Source organism: Condylura cristata, unplaced genomic scaffold, assembly GCF_000260355.1.
Source record: "Condylura cristata isolate star-nosed mole 26May11 unplaced genomic scaffold, ConCri1.0 scaffold00009, whole genome shotgun sequence".
NCBI lineage: Eukaryota > Metazoa > Chordata > Mammalia > Eulipotyphla > Talpidae > Condylura > Condylura cristata.
In genome coordinates this window covers 21,732,978-21,749,498 of record NW_004567110.1, presented here as the reverse complement: position 1 = coordinate 21,749,498, position 16,521 = coordinate 21,732,978, and the positions used below count along the sequence as shown (strand labels likewise).

The 16,521-nt window shown below is 34.7% G+C and overlaps 1 protein-coding gene across 3 annotated transcripts in view; it reads right to left on the bottom strand.

Annotated features, from left to right (window-relative positions):
- The window catches only part of ANGPT1 (angiopoietin 1), a 215,714-nt gene that overhangs the window by 105,717 nt on the left and 93,476 nt on the right, over nt 1-16,521 (bottom strand). The window lies entirely within an intron of this gene.

Here is a 16,521-nt window from a genome sequence, read left to right as displayed (position 1 = left end):
CATCTCAATTGTAATCCCCACGGGTTTCCCATCACCAAATCACCCCTGTGCCACCACCATAGTCCCGTGCATTTCCCTCCCTTCCCCCCTCCCCCCCGTTTTTGATCCCATTCCCCACTAGAGGCCTAATTTTTTAATACTAACTAGCTTCATGACTATGACAAAGTTATTACCTATTCTGAGTCTGGGTTGCCTCATCTGGATAGTAAACTGCAATAATACTTCTGTCAAACAGTTTGAATTGTTAAAATGAAAATTTCGTGTAAACCATAGCTGTAGAAATATAAAAGGCTAATTAGTGACTACTACCTGCCTAATGCTAAAATGTTTTGAAAATCTTTATTCTTATAGAGATGTAAATAACTTTCCTGTATACATTGTCTCTGGAATCTATGAAATGTCTGGAAACAGATACTAATAATTTTTTGTAATGTTGGAAAGCCATTTCACATAAATATTCACCAATTCTTTCAGACTTTTGCCACAGGCTATAAAGAAATCTCTGTCCAAGATGTGCTAGTTGTTTCAAATCTTTAGAGGGAACTTTCTCCTTGAACAATTTTAACCCAGAAATATCTGTAATTATGATTTTGACAATGATTTGACTCTGAATTGCCAGATGAGCAATGAATAAAGTGTGAGACTGCAGTTAATAAAGTTCCCATAAATCCTTCATAAAATTACTATATGGAGTTGGAGGGGGGAAGATTATATTGGAGAAAGATTGAGGGGAAAAAAGAATATTTTTCTCTTGCATTTTAAACATAAAATGTTTAAAATATTAACACAATGAGCTGAACAACCAACTAGAAACAGAAAAATTTAAGCATAAAATAATTCTTACTATAAAATTATTCACCATAATACTTAAGAGTCATAGGCACCAAGAATGTAGCAATATTGTTAAGATTGTAAATTTTTTCATATAAATTGAAGATAAAGCATTCCAGTCACTAATGCTAACTATCAGTAAGCCTTTTAAGACAAAGGAAACATGCCATTACTATAGTAAAAGAACATGGCTTGTATAGAGAAACATTTCCTTATAACTGCCATTCAAATGGCTCCTTATTCCAGGAGAAGCAGCACTCTTGTAAGGTAGGTTGGGCTTTAGAACTTCATCAGTGTCAGGAGCTTAGAACTCCTTTATTTATTTAACTACATGATTCAAAAAATTCCTTAGAGAATCTTGTTTTAGAAAAGTGAGTAAGTCTTCAACATTCTGGGTTTTCTGCAGAATGCTCAAAGACATCTGCAGCCACTCTGTTCTTGAGCACAAAGTACGAGTCTCGTTCTTATCTGAGGCACTTCTGGTGTTGCTGTGAGCAGAAGGTCACAGCCCTGTGCACAGTGGGATTCATCTTTAAATGGGATTCTAAACAGGAAGAGGCTCTCCAACAAAAAGGCATTAAAATACTCCAACCTCCAAAACATTCAGAGTGACACATCAGTGGAGTAGAATAAACTTAATTCTCCTCAGGAGGAAAACCAAATATAATAAAGTCTGATTAATGGCTTTATCATTTTTCTTTAATTCTTAATCCACAGTAAGAGGCATAGTTATTTTTGGGCCAATAAGAACAATACACACATACGTATATACACACAAGTTTGTGTGTGTACACGAATAAGAAATAAATTTCATGGGAACAATATTTACACAAATGATACACTCAGGAACCAGAAGCCCCTAAGACTTTTATATTTACTGTCTGTTCAATGTTATTTCATTTGAACAAGAAGATTTGACTCAACCCATTTTTATAGTTTTATAATCAACTAAACGTCATGGTGCTTAGTTTAAAATTGCTGAATTGGAAGTTGATACCTATAACTACTATTTATTATGTTCTCACTGTGTCAGCAATGTACTAAACAGTTTGCTCACATCATAGCTTTTAGTTCTCAAATATCAATAAGTTATTTTATCTATTTCAGAAATGAGGGATCTGAGATTAAAACTTGGCTTTGGTTGTGCACAGGAGAAGAAAGAAGGACTAGAAATCAGTCCTTTCGAATTCTTACTCAGAATTACATTCATTATACTACCAAAAAGAAAAAAAAAGTTTATATTGCAGAGGAGATTAGACTAGCATAACAATGAAATTGGCAGGTCTTATTTATTTTTTTTAAAGCTCTTTTGGTGTGTATGTCCTATAAAACTAATGTAGTTCTTCTTAGATATGGGTTCATTTTCTTTTAAGAGCATGCTGTTATTAGTTTAAATGACCAGTTTCAGAGCTATCTGTGTATCACTATACACAGACATTTGATGGGATAGATTCTAAAGGTTTCCTGAATTTACAGATAACATCAGTGCAGTTCTAATAATCTCTCATCTGATGACCCCTCCTGGTATTCATATTTTTATGTTGTCCTCACCTGCATTCTACCAGTTTTCTGGGTGAGAAAATTTTCTGCCAACAGAAAATGGCAGACTGGCTACTGCAGTGAGAAAGAACATCATGGCTGCCTACCATCTTATTCTCTCTCTCTCAATCTCCCCCTTACATTTTACTTTGAAGCAAAACATAAGTAGTCATGTGGATAGGTTCACATAGTCAGGAACTGATGTCTCTGACTGGCAGTCAGGTGAAAGAGCTTAAAATGGATCCACCAACCCCAATCAGGTCTTCAGAGATGGTAAGGCCAGCCAACAGTTTTATTGTACCTTTTTGAAGGACCTGGAACAAGAACCACTCAGCTAAGCTATTCCTGTATCTCTGACTCTTAGAAACTATGTGAGATGGTAAATGTTATGTGAAGCTACTAAATTTTGGCATAATTTGTTAGGTAACTACTAACTAGAAATAAAGTTTCAATGACAGTTAGACAAAGAGTTTATTAGAAAATAAAAGTGAGAATTCAAACCCAGGAAGCAGTCCAACTGATTTTACTCTGTGAGACCTGTTCCTATAAACAAATTTGTTTAGTTTATATAGGTAGGAATAGTGAGTCATTGACATTAAGAGTGCAATTATTCTTGACCGAAGCTCTAAATTGTCCCAGCTAGATGAGGGCAATGGAAGATTTATCTCTTTTCTAAAGAATGTATTACAGAAATGCAAAGGCTGAACACACATTGTTAACTTCTCTTCATATAGTTCCTAGGTCATCAGTGGATATAAAAGGGTTGGGCTTTACTTTCCAAGAGCAGATTCTTGCATAGGATTACAGGGTGGGACCTATTTAGACTTTAAATCTATAAACAGGGCTTCTCTGGTGGCCCAGGGGTTAAATCCTTAGAGCTATCAAGCTATCCCAGCCACTGCAGCATGAGTTTGTTCGCCAGCCAGGGGGTGACCCACATGACACAAAAACGCACTAGTTGTTCCCTCAGCAGTGGGAGCCAGTTCTGCTTCCCACTCTGTCTCTGGTGAATCTTTTCACCCCTAGACCTCTGGCCTATTCTTAGCTCTTGTATGCATAAATAAATAAATCTTATTTTAAAAAATTAAAAAATATATATATATGGCTTTGTTCTCTTGCCTGGTAAATGGCAATTTTCTGGGGTGGTCCCAGAAAAATTTTACAGTATGTTCACATAACAGTAGGTACTCCCAAACTCTCCTGCCTAGTCTGCACAATGTCTTCTCATTGCACTAATTCACAGAAACTCATGAGTGAAATTTCCAATGTATTCCTCTACTGGCTATTTTAATTCTCTAAAAAACCTTGTTTATGCAATAAAATGCTGACTTTTAGGATCATTGGGAGGCACCATAAGCTGAAATGAAAAGTTTTAAAATTGAAAACACATGTAACTGACCTGTGGCATATATACCAAAACTAAAATTCCTAAAAATACATTTCTTAGGTTGTCTTATGATGTTAGAATTGCTCAGTTCTTTACAACTTCAAAAAATAGTTTCTAAACTTTAGCATATTGATATATAGGGCAGAATAATGTTCTGTTTTGTGTGACTATGTGGAAATGTCCTGTCTATTATAAGATGTTTAAAAACATTACTGGTCATCACCCAGTAGATACCACACCTCCTGCAGTGACAACTAAAAATGTCTCAGAGCATTGCCAAATATTCCCTGGGGTCATACTCACGCCTAGTTGAGAACACTGATATAAATAATTGCTACAATTTTTAGCATGTGTGTGTTTTGTGTTTATTTGTGTTTATTCAGGCGATAAAGTAATTTTAGAAAATGTAGGATTATTTAGGTAGTGATCGTTTTCTTGGTATGCCTTAACTTTGCAGACGTATCACAAACAAAATGAGCCTATTTAATATTCACTTAGCATTCTAAGAAGACAGAAGTTAAAATGACAAATCTACTTTCATTTTCATTGAGCTTATATGATAACAGACATTTACACAAATCAAGTATAGCCAGGATCATGGCTGCCATCTCCTGAAATTCCCCCTCTTTAACAACCATGATCCTAAAGTAGAAGTTCTCACCAAGATTCAATTATGCAGGGTGGCTAAAGTAAGTCCCTGATCCTCATCTGCCCTATAGTCAGGTGGAAACCAAAAGGTAGTTAAGGGTTAGTTAGAAGCTCACCAACAAATGATCTATCCTCCCTTGGGTCTGTGTGTTATATAAGTAACGTCAGTACTCAGGGGCACCACGTGCCAGGCCTGAGCTTGACTGAATTCTGCCAGGTTATGCCTAGCTTGGAGGCAAGGCTCACTTACTCTGCCTCAGTTTCCTCATATTTAACTTGGGGAAAGCACCAGATTGCTGTGAAGGCTTTTGTAAACTGTTATGCATGATAAAAAATGTAAATTAACTTAATTGTTATGCTAAAATGACTGAGATATTTATACAAATGATGAGTAGGAGTGAAGTTTATCTCAGATAGGAAATATGATCATCTCAATGCTGCCCAAACCGAATTTACAAAGAGCTTATGTTGTTGCTATGATAAGGTGTTTAAACGTCCTCTTTGACAAAGTGTAAATCCTTTTCCATTTCCTAACTGTTCTCTTCAGTATCTCAATTCCCTACTCTCTTAAGTGGGAATTAACTTCAACACTATTTTTAGTCAAGTACAAAATAGATTTATCTTTGTGAATAGAAGAATGCATTTGGAGAGATCTGAAGAAAATAATGGATTTTGAAGGAACAGTGTCTTTTTGCCAATGTATCTGTAAGTCACATCATATTTAATATTCAGAGACTAAATTCTGAAATATGCTAGAACATGGAAAATAGAAAACCAACCCCTCTCTGGGACTTGGATCACAAATGCAATGATGGTGTGTCTGAGTATGATTACATTTCTCTTGTAAGAAGATGAAATAAGATGGAGTTTTAAAGGTTTTACATTTTCGAGGGAAATGTCCTCATGAATGATCATTCATAGAAGAATTTCTTCTCCAAAAAGACATTAGCTACCATTTGAGTTGGAAAAAAAAAAAAAACATTTTCTATTCTGCTCTTCTTCCCAGATATGCCCTGGAATATCTTCTTTAATGCATTGTTAATTCTTGATGAACTGATTTACTAGATGTCTTTAAATGCCTCACGTTCTCCCAGTCAACAAAGATGGCTTTTAAGGACCTATTTACCTGATTAAGGATAAACAAAAGATAAACAATTAAATAGATGAACATAATGATGATTTTTAAAATGTTCTTTTATTATTCTTTTTAAAAGGATGACCTAGTTAAAAAAAAAAAGTAACTTCAGCACCCAACACTTGAAATGCCTTTTTCTCTAGTGAAAGTCAGCTGTTTGGATCCCTTTCCAAAGAATTTCTGAACTTAGCACCACTTCGTTTGGCTGCTTTAAGAATACTGACCTTAATTCCTATTAAGAGAATGAAGGGTTAGGATTAATGTTTCTTTTTTATATACGCTGCCTTGCAAAACCCTTTCCATTTACTAATAAAAGCAGCTTGCCAACCATTTTTCATTTTAAGGATTAAGACCAGGTTATTTCCATCCTAAAAGTATGATCAAATATAGTTGTGGTGAATGAATACAAGACTAGGAGAGCCAACTGCAATAGACTGTAATATAATGCTACAGACTAGTTTATCGGGTATATTTATCAGGAAATTATTATAAGATTAGAAAGTATAATATTTACATTTAATTATAATTTACACAATGGCAGTTCTCATGAGGAAATATACTTAAAAAAAAGACAAACAAATTAAAGCAGCATGCTCATATGCACTGTATGTTCTGGCCCAGGTCACCACAGTAGTCAAGCAGGTTCTATCCTGCCCAAGGGCACCCAGCCAAGGGTGTGAGCAGAGCCTGAAATCAGTTTGCTTTAGCTCGCTAAACCTTGATGTTTGGTGTGGGACTGAGGTGTTTTTAAATTATTTCAAAAGCATTATGTGGGTTAGTGATGGTTACTTCTGGACACTCTGAGGTTCCAAATTGCTTTTCATCTAACTGTTCATATGCAATCTTTCTTTTGACAACACTGCAAGAGAAAGAGAAATATAGGACTGTAGGTCAAAGAATTGACTTCTATATCCAAGGGAACCCACATTCAGTCCCCAAAAATGACTCTTCATCACTGCTATAAATTCTGTCAGAAGTTGGGGTAGTATCAGAGTGTTTAGCTAGAAAAGAAGAAGTGCTAATTCCTTCCTTTGTCCACATCTCAGATGGTCAGTGGTACAGAGGGTCAAGAGTGATACCTCACTCGTTGGTGGAAATGTTTTGATGGCAAAGGTACCAAAAGCACAGTTGTTGTTGATATTGTCATGAACCATCACTTGTAGGAATCCAGCTTGCAAAAGAAGCTACAAGAAGTATATTAAAGATGCCATGAAATCAATTAAAGGCAAACTTGAAGAACAGAGACCAGGTAGAGTAAAATCTTTTATGATAGAGCCTGTAAAACAGATCCAGCACAACCTTTCTAATCTCAAAACTACCAGTTCTATTTGGTGACAAGAATCCAAATAGGATGGCTCTGCTGGACTTCCATGAGGATGGACTGACCCCATGTATTATTTTCTTCAAAGGTGATCTAGAAATGGAAAATGGTAACACAACTGGCAGTGAATCTGGATGTACCCCTCTCATCATAACTGGCTGCTTCTTTTCATCTTCACAATACCAGATAGACAAATGGGACTGACAGCATCTTGAACTCTTCATTTACTTTGATCTTAATACAGCTGGAGTGGAAGTATTATTTTCAAGGAAAACAAGTATTTCAGATTTTCTGAAAATAAAATTCCTTTAAGATTAAAACTACAAAAGGAGTAACTTTTACAGGTATAGTTAATTTTGGTGGAAAAGGAGGGGAACAGTGAATTCTACTCCACCCATAACAGAGGTTTTAAAAGGGAAAGTAGTAAGAAACAATGGGAGGTCCACACAGGTTGTGGTGGCTATTAAGTATTAAGCTAAAGGAGATTTAAATTTTATCCCACGGAAACAAAGAGAAAACCATGGATATTCAAGTCTGACATGAAGTTCTCACTAATTTCCAAATTATAAAAAAAAAAGCCTGGTATAACAATTGGAAACTTTATTTCTAAGCTATCAATATGTGCATATCAGGGAACTAAGGGATTTTTAAGATTTTTGAACTTGGAATTGAGGAAATTTACAATTTTAAGGCAAATAGTCTGTGATATTCCAAAAGATGAAGTATAATTTTTTCCCCTTCTAATGCTTAATCTGCAACACTCCACTTCAAAGCACAGCTCATCACTGATTATACAAATGCTTATAAGTAGGGCTCATTTTTAGTAGGTAATGAAGTGTAAGGATGAAGTTTAAATGATGCAATATACCAATGTCTAGCCTTATTAAATAAATAAAAGACCATTTGTTTCATTTCACTTCAATCCACACTTTTGCAAGAGAATGTTCTATTTCTTTTGGCACACAAAAAAATTCTAAGTATACATTGACATTTTTTAATGTTGAAATATAACTTTTGTTTCTCTTTTACTCCAAAATAACTATATGATAAAAGACCGGAAAATTTTGGGTGCCTTTTAAAAAAATGAACAAACAGGCAGGCTAGCTTTACTTTGAAAATGCTTCCTGATACTAATATAAATTTAGCAGGAAATTTACAAACTCCCAGTCATAATCCATCTGGATGAATTTGCTGCTTGGGTTAGCCAGGGCAGAACTCACCTGCAGATTCCCAAAGACAGCAGTCCATTGGAGGGGAAATTTAAAAACCAATACTCTACAGGACTATTTTAGGTACTTTGGAGAGACTGAACAAAATAGGGGAATATGAGTAGAAACTTCTTTTTTAGCACTGATTAAATTCACATGAAAAGAGTTAAACTCTATAAATTGAATCTATTTAATGTCCAAATACATATAAACAACTCAAAACAACAAAACCCCCACACTATATAAATATGAACTACCCGATAAAAAAGGTGGATGGAGGATCTAAATAGGCATATCACTAAAGAAAACATATGAATGACCAGCAGCAACATGAAAATAGGTTTTCATCACTCATCAACAAGATGAAATCAAAATCATGAGATTTCACCTCATACCTATGAGAATGGCATTATATAAAAAAGTCAAGAAAGAATAAATATTGACAGGATGTAGAAACAGGGAACCCTTCTGCACTGGTGAGAATGGAAATTGATGCAGTCACAATACAAAACAGTATGGAGCGTCCTTAAAAATTTATACAGCTATGACATGATCCAACAATTCTACTTCTGGCATTTATCCGGTGAAAATCAGAATGCCAATTTGAAAAGATATACACAGTGATCTATGTAGTTGCATTATTCCAATTTGAAAAGATATATACTCATCTAATAGCGTTTTGCAGCACTACTCACAATAGCCAAAATACACAAACAACCTAAGTGCTCAGAAACATATGTTTGGATGAAGAAGATGTTAACACACACACAGAGCAGACTACTTCAGCTTGACAAAAATAAAATATTCCCATTTGAATAACATAAACAGACCTTGAGAAGATATGGTTAGTGAAGGCAGAAGAGAGACAAATATGGTGTGATTTCCTTATGTAGAATATAATGAAATAAGCCGGGCGTGGTGGCGTGTGCCTGTAGTCCCAGCTACTTGGGAGGCAGAAGCTGGAGGATCGCTTGAGCCCAGGAGTTCTGGGCTGTAGCTCACTATGCCAATCGTGTGTCTGTACTAAGTTCGGCATCAATATAGTGACCTCCTGGGAATATAATGAAATAAAACAAATGAAGAAACAAAACAAAAACAAACTCTTCGACTCTGAATGGTAGTTATTAGAAAAGATGAGACATAGGAGGAGTAGAATAGGTAGAAGTTAGAGGCATTTCACACCTGAAATCTAAATGGTGTTGTAAGTTAATGTCACCTCAATCAAAAAAAAAAAAAAAAAAAAGGATGAGAAGATGTTTCTGTCAATTTTATTTGTGCTATTTTTTCTTTTTAGGAACTATTTGTCTTAACCTGTACTTTTCTGAATGCTTTATTCACATGTTTAAAAAGGAGGTATAAAGTGACAAAATGATTGTTGAAAATTTTACCAAACTCTCTAGTAAAACTGTAACATCATGCATCTAAAAAGTGTAATAGAAAAGTGCAGATACCATTGCATTTGTGTAAGTATATACACGTGGATGTGTATATATGTATCAATTACATATGCATCTATGCTGCTCATGTATACACTATGCTAATTTTACTAAAAATAGTATATACTATACATATATTCACTGTGTCAAATTTGTAGTCCTGGTATCTATTCATATTTTTTAAGTTATCAAGTTTTACAAGTCTGCATAGTTTAATTACTAAAGCAATGTTATAAATATTGATGAATGGATATTCAGGGATGAGGGATTAGAGTGATCTGCTATGGGAGTAATACTGTTGTATCCCTGTTATTATTTAGCATTGCTGTTGTCTGATGATGATAAAATGCAGACCGATTTTTAGTTGGTTTTGTTGCTAATTTTAAGTTATCGACTAAAAGGCACCGGAAATAGACCACATCTATTGACCCATCTTGGTGTACCACTGAGGCCCTTGTAGGTGGAAATCACCACGACTAAATGTATTGCTTTCTTATCTTTAAAGTGGAACTAGAAGTACTTACTCCATGGTTTCCATGAAAATTAAGTAAATTCCATTTGGAAAGTGCTTAAGAGTGCCTTGTACAGAGTAAGCTTTACAGCACCACCATTCTATAAACATCTCCAGTACGTGTGAAAAGTCTGTAGTATGAGCCAGTTAACTTTATAGAAACTGAGTTTCAAATGAGGTTAAAAAATGATCAAAATCCAAAATGATGAAATCAGAGTTTAAATTTAAGTTTATCAATACTAGGCCTGCACCTACCCAACCCCCTCCACATACAACATGTATTTCTTATTTCCCTTGCTTCTACCACTCAATCATTTCTTGAGCTTTTATCAACTATTTGATTTCCATATTTTACATATTAACACACATATTTTAAACATATATATATATATATATATATTTGCATACATATTTTAAAACTGCATTTTCATGCCATTTCAGAACAGGTGCATTGAAGTATGATAAAATAAAAGCTGATATTTATTAAGGAAACTGAATTGTATTCAACCTTTATGCTATTAAGAGCATGCAAACTAGGTTGTTATTGTTATTTTAAGAAAAGAACATTTTGTATTGAGATAGTGTGCCTTTCCAAGAAACCACTAACCAGATGTTGGGGTCTTGGGATATCCCAAAGGGATACTGGTTTAAGAAATGATGAAAGAATTCTTTCCACACAAAAATCTAAGAAATTACACATACATTTTATAACTATGAATATTGTTTACAAAAAAAATTTAGCAAATATGCTTTATCATCAGATATCAGACCCTTGGGATATCCAAGTTTTGAAAACATGGTTTAAGAGAGAAGGAAAACACAAATAACTAAGAAAAAAATGACCAGGAAAATGTTAATGCAGTAATTAAAGTAGAAGAAGTGAGGAATGTAATATATCTAAAGTTTATTATATTCATGTGCCAGGGACTTAAAAGTCTGTGTGTGGTAATGAGCTATTCAGTCTTTGATTCAACTTACAAAGGTGGCATTTAAAGGCTGCATAACATTTTCACTAGCCAGTTATTTGGCATCAAATGTTTATTGAGTGTTTATGTGCAGGACAGCTTATTAATATGTGCATGTGCACACATTCACATGTGTACATATAAAATGAGAAAAATATATACAAAATAGAAATTAGAAACTATTTTAACTGTTTTCATTGCTTTTTCACTCAGCTTGCCTTTCTCTTTTTTATTTCTTAAATGGATTGATAATTGTTTTGTTTCCTTTTGCTGTTTTTGACATGCGCTAAATCCTATTTGGTGACTTCTGAAATAGATGTAGCTCATGTGAATTCACCCTTTATTAGCTTCCTTTGTTAGGAATTATTATCAAAACTAACTCATCCAGTAGTATGCCCATCCCTTTTTATTTTATCAAACAAGAAATGAATCTTATAAGTGGGCATACATTATTCTGAGAAAATAATCTTTCTGCTCCATATTATACCCATTTTATTTAGGTATCTTTTCTATTAACATATGGCAGAATCCAGTTTTCTTTCACTGGTGACCATCATGTGAAGACAATGCCATGCCATACTTCTTTGTGTCTTTTGGGGGTTTTGTTTGTGTGTGCGTTTAATATTTTGTCACTGATAAAATCAAAGCAAGTTCCTTGCTGTTGGGAAGCATAGTGAGTACTCTTCCAGATGGATTTCACTAATTTTGGGAAGGCCTGAAGTTTAGATAAGTGGAGACTGTAGAAAAGTTGGATTCTTCCTGTTCCTTGTTTCCTTAGTGTTTTAATTTCAGCTCCTAGTGGGCAGCTTTTTGTTTTATGTCACTGGGCAGATAGCCATTGGCTGTCTTTCTGGTTTTATTGGAAGTTTCTTCAAATGGCTGTGGTAAATTTCAATGAACTTTTTTTTATCATGCTTATTTCATTTAATTTGGTTGTAGGAGAGTTCCAAGTTAAACAGAAATTTCAGGCAAAATGCTAAAAGGGAAAAACCTGAATCCAAATCAGCAGGACTTAAAAGCAACACTGTATGTGCCGGGAACTTGCCCAGAGATTAACCCAGTTGGATAGTGATAGGCAGCTGCGACATTACCTGTCAATGTTTGCTTCTCCAGAGGTTCCCAAGAACCACTTCATGCTTACTGAAGCCTACTTCATAGCTTGGAGCCTGAGTAACTGGATATCTTTGAAAGAGAAGACTAGGTGCCCTCATGAAGGCGCCTTGCTGGGTCTTGGCAAAAGTCTGAGGGCAGCCCTGAAGAGGAATTATACTCATGAAGTCCCTTGAATTCTAGCTTTGTGAAATCCCATCCCCTTTGTTGCTGGCTTCTGGCAAACTGAGAGCATCCTGAGAATGGGTCAAGGATCTTTCAAAGGAATCCTTGGCCAGCAAGACTGAATCACATTTCCAAAAGCAGTCTGGGACATTTTTCTATGTCAGACAGAGACGTTATGACAACTGGGTACTGAGACAGTGGGCATGACAGGAATGGCAAATGGAAGGTATTTAAATATATGCTGCATAGGGCGTTAATTTTTAAACCTTGCTACAGTTTCTTAGTTGATTAAAATAAATGCTGCTTCTCTGTTAGCTTCACCACTTCATTTGTACTCTTCCTTCATATCTGAGTAGTCATTTTTTTCCCCTAAGACATAAAGACTGGACATGTAGAAGTCCTAATAAGAGGGATCAGACTTGATTTATATCAGGAATTGTTACCCTGAACTATACTTCCATTATTTTTTCTGCCTTGATATTTGAAGAGATCCAAATAGTAGGTATGTTATTTGGAGCAAAAAAAATAACCTTGAGTGCTATAAAGTGGAGGAATTATATAAATAAATTATAATACTGAAGAAATAAAAAGTAAACATGAAGTAGTTTTAACAGTTTATAAAACTTTCACTTCCCAATTACATTTTTATTGTTTTCTTTCAAACGAAGCAAATTTTAAGAAGAGTTTACATAAACCACATATAATAAGGAAGAAAGAGCATGAAAATCAAGGTTAAGCATGTATGAATCACATACCTATCACAATCTGACTTTTCCATAATTAGAGTACTATACCAAATTCCCAGTTATGAAGTATGTGGTCTATGGCACAAGATATAATAGATAATATAGCAGAGCTGTGCTGGCAAATTGGCTTTTCAAAAAATACATCCCTAATTTTAGTGTTTGACATTTCCTGTGGTGTAAATGCTTCTGCTGTGGTGGAATTCAAAAAACAGTGCTACTAAACACAGAGTTGGGAAAAAAATGTATATAATAGACTCTCATGAGCCTGTGCCAGACAGCTTCAGCCTTTTATTTATAGATATACTTGGAACTAGAGAGTAAGTTAGAATTTCTCTACCCCAAACTTGTAATATCTTAATGTAGCAAATGAGGCTTAGAAGTAGTGATTTATGTAAAGCCAAGCAAGTGAGGCCAGATGGAAACAGATATTATATGTCAGACAGGGACGTTATGACACTTTCAGGCACTTTCTACAACACTAAAGTACAATGAATGAATCAGTCCTGATCCTTATATTTAAATTTGAATATTTATAAAAGAAAAGCAGTGAATGGTTATAGAAAATACAAATAATAAAAGAACATAATATACTGAATTAAAGACGCATGTGACTAAAAAGCTAGGCTTTTTAATTCACACTGCACTTGCCTCCTCCACATCTTCTATGTTTATGTCATCTGGAAACTACAGAAACTGACTGCTGCTCAGGAGATTTGACTCCAGAATTCTCTCTGTTTAACTGAGTACAACATTAAGACTTTCTGATGCAACTTCTTCATAGCAGTATGCAGCAGCTGTTATTTTAGTAACAACAGAGTAGCTCCTTCAAATTGATTTATCCAATTATACCTGCAAGTTCCAAGGATTTTCTGAACACACTTTCAGGAGGTTTACAAGGTCAAAACTATTTTAATAATAATAGTAAGATGCTGTTGGCATATTTTACTGTGTTGAGATTTGCCTTGGTACAAACTCAATGGAAGATGAAAAAGTTGGTGTCTTACAGCAACCAAGGCATTGTCACCCATCAATATCAGTCACCATGGTTTTCCCAACACCACAAGCTAGCATAGTAGAAAAGTGATGAACTCATGAAACAGGTATGACTTTGATTAATTATAAACTCTTGAATATACATTTTTAATATTCTGTGTGTATACAGAGGAGTATAGATGATTAAGTAAAATGGCTGTCTCAAGGAAAAAAAATCATAAATTTTTGATTTTCAGTTTGACTCTTCCTCTCTATTATGGAGTGGAGAGCCAGGTTTATTTAAATGAATAAGTGACTGAAAACTATAGTTATTCAGACTTGGATATTTGTAGATATTTTCTCAAAATTAATGAAGTCTGTCAGTAAAAGGAAAGCAACTGAAAATATCTGTTGTGAAAGCTGAAGAAAATGAAGTTTTCAAGAGAATATCAGATATTTTAAAAGCTTGCATTTACATTATAAACCAGACAGTCTGCCAATATGCACTAGGTAGCTGATACTAACAACAGTGATATACTGTGTAACAAAATATATCATATTTGGACGATCTGTTTAATTCAGTGAGCCAATATTTTCCAAATGGCCAATGCCTGATATTACAAAATCATACAATGAAAAATGAGCTTCTTAAACGGCAATAGAGACCAGTGTAGTTTAAAAGCAGCATAACATTCTGTCAATGTAGATTCAGATTCCACATTCGAATGAACATTAAAGAAGCTTCAACAAATTTTGGCATAGTATCAAGGTAGAGTATTCATCTTGAAGAGATTATTAAAATAGCCCTTCCCTATGTTAAAGGAAATCTGTCACTGAGTTTATCTAAATCCTTGACTTTCTTTTGTCAACTTAGTTCCAGGTTTACCACAATAGTCAAATTTGCCTCAGCAAATGTTACTAAGTATGAAGATGTTATAGTGTTGCCTGATAATGGTAGATTTATTCAAATTGCTTCAGTTAGGCACTCAGTAGCTTACAATACATTCTTTGAAATGCACAGACATCTTGAAAATATTTCATCCTAAAGAGATGCCTAAAAGAGATACTCTAACATCAAAAATGAGAAAATGTGTTATATTATGAAGGAAAGTTCCAGAACTCCTATGAAAGGTAGAAGAGCATTACAAATTTTTGGGAAAGAGAACTAGAATTTACCTGAAGGGACACTTGACCCACAAATCGGCAATATTGTTTACTGTAGACTGATCAGTTGGAAAACTCTGAAGGAGTTGACAGAGCTTCTGGTGTGGACATCATATTCCCACAAACCTTCCCAGGACATCTCATCTTTCTATGTTCTAAATGAAATTTTCAGAAGTAGTTTAGACAATCAACAGTTGATATAGTTCATCCAAACTTACTTATAAAATGAATAAAGACTCTTCCATTGTACATGTGGTAACATAGTAAAGGCGTGCATTTGGGGAGGTGAAGATAGCCTACCACAGCTATGCAGTCAGAAGTCCCGTGCATACTGCTCAGTTTATGAGTCTTGGGTGAGGCAGTAGTCCTAAGCCTGCCAACACATCAGAATCAGCTGGAGATAGCTTCAAAATGCTGATGTCCTAGATTCTGAGTTCTTTTGCCTTGGTTGGGATTTCAGGTGCTAACATGGTTTGTTTGAAAACATCCATCCATATCATAATAGGCATTCAGGGTTGAAAACTGCTAACTGAAGCTTACCAAATCTCCATAACCTTCTGTTTTACTCAGCAAAGTAACATTTCATTTCCAGAAAGATAGGGAAGAGATCCTCAGATGCTGAAAGCATCTGATTATAATGAAAGGTCATCATAATCAAGGCCAGTGTTACATATGTGATACAGACATATTTTTATTACTTGTGCTAACTGTAAATAGAAAAATAAATTCTGTAATATTTTTACTTGAATTATAATAGTGGGATTCCTCAATCAACAAATGCGTAATTCTGTTCTATACATAACTTATTTATTCAGTGGTGGCAAGTTGCAATGCTTTGTTATATTTCCTTGGAAAATTAGGACAAGAAAAGAGGTAACAAAAAGATATACAGCCTTGAAATTCAAGGTTGTTCACAGCTGCTGGTAATGACTCAGTAGAGCACCCAACAGCAAGCATTTCAGGAGTATTTATTGTGGAAGCCAGCTAGCCTAATGATTAACAGTGATTACCAAAAGGGAGAAGGTGATAAGAATGGGTAAATCGGTTAGGAAAAAAAAAAAAAAGGAAGAGTAGTATGGTAAAGGATAAAACTGGATTTTTAAAGTAGTATATAGTACGTTGCTTCTCAAAGATGTATACTTTAAACTTTTATAATATAATGTTCTTCAATAAAAAATTAAAGAATTCTCTTAATAAAAGCTGAAGAAAAATTTAATGGCCTTCCTAACAGTTTAATAACAAAAAGAGGAATGATTCTGGAGGGTGCTTACCCAGTATTGACTCTGACTCAAGTACTTACTTGTGAGTGAGTTATTAATGATGCTAAGAATAGTACTATAACAGATTTTGGGAGAAGATCAATACATGTAAAGTGTCTTTAAT